Below are 3,118 nucleotides of genomic sequence, written 5' to 3'. Positions count from 1 at the left end.
AAGGCAGAGAATACACGCCACAGCTGTTGGAGGGTTATATAGAATTGTAAACCTTTTAGTAATTGCACCGCTGCCAAATTGTATTTTCCCTTTGATTTATTCAGCAAAGTTCTACACAGTCCAGAGGAGTCGACTATGTAATAATAATAAAATGGAGGGAGATGCAAATAAGCAGTGAGTTGTGGTTTCTGCGAGACAGTGGTTCTCACAGTGGGCTTCCTGCACCAGTAGCATCAGCATAATTTAGGAACTGATTAAAAATACAAGTCCCTAAGCTCAACCCCAGCCCTACTGAACCAGAAACTCTGGGTTGTAGCAAACTGTATTTTAACAAGCCTTTTAGGTGATTCTGACCTTTGCTTAAGTATAGAAGAACCACTGTGAAAAGGGTCAAGTAGGACTCCAATGGTAACTCTGTGGGAGAGCTCAAGTAAATAGGGTCTTCCTCAGAAGGTCCAAGCTGAGGAGAGGCTGGGAGGAAGAAAAGGTTACATATCTGTGGGCAGACAGGGCATGAGGATTAGGTATATTCACTCTGGAAGATCTTTCAGTCAAACACACTTGTTTAACTTGAACATTTTCTCAGTGTGTGCTTCTGCTCTGGGGTTAGCTATGTGGGTGGGTCAGGGACAGTGTTAACCCATTTCCTGGGATATCTCCTCTAAAGACTATCTTATTTCTTCTCTGGCAACTTTTAACCTACTATCTTGCAACGATGCAAATCTCTCAAGCCCCAGTTTTAAAATTTTTTATTGTGATTTGAGTGAACATTTGGACAAAAAATTGGTTTTCCATTCGTATTAGTTTTATTTTGTGATTTTTTTTTACCCAAAATTTTGTTTATTGAGATAGTTTCCCATTCATCTTGATTCAGCATGATTTTCTTAAAGCTGCTTCCATCTGAAGGAGCATTTTTTCTGTCAGCCTTGCTTTTCCTCCTGGAGATTGACAGAGAACAGTGGAGCAGCCAACACACAAAACTACTGTTTGTGCTTGGCTGAAGACTGTGGCGATCTTATAGCATCCTAGGCATTTCACATCCATGAAATAGGAATTCAGGCTCTGCACCAGGCGCTTCTCCTTGTGTTTCCTCTTCTCTTCTGGGGAAGGATGAAGGAGATCCTTTGTAAGAGGCATGTTGGCATGCAGAGGTCAGTGCAGGAAAAACTTGTTTTTATTTTGACTGCAATCAAATGTGCCTGCACTTTCCCAACCTTCTGCCTGTGTTTACCATGTCCAATCTTCCTTCTTTCCTAATCCTTCATGTCTTTTGAGTTTCATTCCTTGGCAAAAGCTGCTCTTTGAATCTCATAAGGCAAATCACCTTATACTTACGAGAGTATCCCCATCTAGCATTATTGTTCTCCAAAGAGGCCTATTTCAAGGCTGAATGGCCTTATACTTAAAAGAGTATACCCATCTACTGTTATTGTTCTCCAAAGAGGCCTGTTTCAAGGCTGAATGTCATTTCTCAAGGGTGAGTTTGGTTCTAGGCTTGAAGGGTGACTAAGGACTATAGCCTTGGTGAATCAAACAATCTCTACCAGATCAGTAAATCTCTGTTCATGCTTGAGGTTTTGAATTTTGTTCTCCACTTTTATCAATTCTGTCCAGAATCATCTATTATGATCTCTTTCTGAATGTTACCTCTAATTACTTTTAATCCCTTTCTAGCTGCTATTTCACATACTGAAGTCAGAATTAGAAGTCATAGATTGAATTTCTTGTTCTACCATAGCAGCTCAGACAGGAGAAAAGTGGTGGTTTGTTTCTGTAGAGTTTAATCCACTGCTGTTAATACTACCTCATAGCAACCCCATAGAAGAGAACTGTAACAGAGGAGAACTTTCCCATAGGGTTCCCAAATCTGCTATCTATGTGGAAGCAGATCTCTTTTCTCCTGTGACCTTTCCCCTATGAAGCAGCTAAAAGGGTTTGAACCATGGACCTTTTGATTAACACTTGAGGTCTTAACCGCTGTTACTACCCTGTAAAGATTACAGACTAGGAAGCCACATGGGGAAATTCGGCTCTGTTATGTTGGGTCACTATGAGAGTTAACAATAACAGAATTGTTTGAGTTAGACAGAGAGATGATTTAACAATTGTTTTTATACACTGTTTGGAGATTATCAATACATCAGATATTCTCATTCTGTCTCTTTGTGTGTCTCTTGGTCTATCTCGCTCTCTGTCTGTCTACTATTTCTTGTTGTGGCTGATGTTGCTGTTGATATGTGCTGTCAAGTTGCCTACAACTCATAATGACCCTATGAATGATGGTTCTGAACCATGCCCTATCTCTAGCCAACCTTACCATCTCAAATACACCTGTCCTCATTGTCAAGTTACTGTGTCATTCCACCTCCTCCAGGATCTTTCTCTCTTACTCTGACCTTCTACCCTTCCAAGTGTGATGTTCTTCTCAAAGGACTGGTCTCTCCTAGCAACATGATTAAAGTATGTGGAACAGAGATTCAAAATCTTTGCCTCCAAGGAGTAATCTGGTTTTGCCTTCTCCAGAACAGACCTGTTTGTTCTCTTAGCATTCCATGGTATGTTTAATACTCTTCTGCACCACAACACAAAGGCATCAATTCTTCTGTCTTCTTTATTTAATTTTCCAGCTCTCAGATGCATAATAAGCAATTGAGAAGACCATGGCCTGGATGAAGCATACCTTAGTCTGTAGACTGACATTGTTGCTCTTTAGCACTCTGGAGATGTCCTTGACAGCAGATTTTTCCAGAACAACTTCTTTTGATTTCCTGACTGCTGGTGCTAGTCTTGATTATGGATCTGAGCAAGATGAAATCAGTAACAACCTAAATTTTTTCTCCATCTACCATGATGCTGTCTATTGGCCTGGTAGTGAGGAGCTTTGTTTTCTTGATGCTAAGAAGCAATCCATATGGTAGGCTACAGTGCTTGACCTTTTGCAACAAATAATTTAAGTCCTCCTCAGTTTCAGTGAACAAAATTATGTCATCTACATAACACAGATTATTGATGAATCTTCCTCCAGTCCTGAATGATCTGTTCAGCATATAGATTGAAAAGGTGTAAATAAAAGACACATGCCTGACACACTCCTTTTCTTGATCTTGAATCATGCAGT

At 40.2% G+C, this 3,118-nt stretch overlaps 1 pseudogene; it reads right to left on the bottom strand.

The window, feature by feature from the left end:
• Positions 1-884: 884 nt before the first annotated feature.
• On the bottom strand, positions 885-1,137 carry LOC102850529 (annotated as a pseudogene).
• Positions 1,138-3,118: the final 1,981 nt, after the last annotated feature.

This window comes from Elephantulus edwardii, unplaced genomic scaffold (genome assembly GCF_000299155.1).
Source record: "Elephantulus edwardii isolate Elephantulus edwardi_28Jun2011 unplaced genomic scaffold, EleEdw1.0 scaffold00224, whole genome shotgun sequence".
NCBI classification, from domain to species: domain Eukaryota; kingdom Metazoa; phylum Chordata; class Mammalia; order Macroscelidea; family Macroscelididae; genus Elephantulus; species Elephantulus edwardii.
This window is presented reverse-complemented; position numbering and strand designations above follow the sequence as displayed.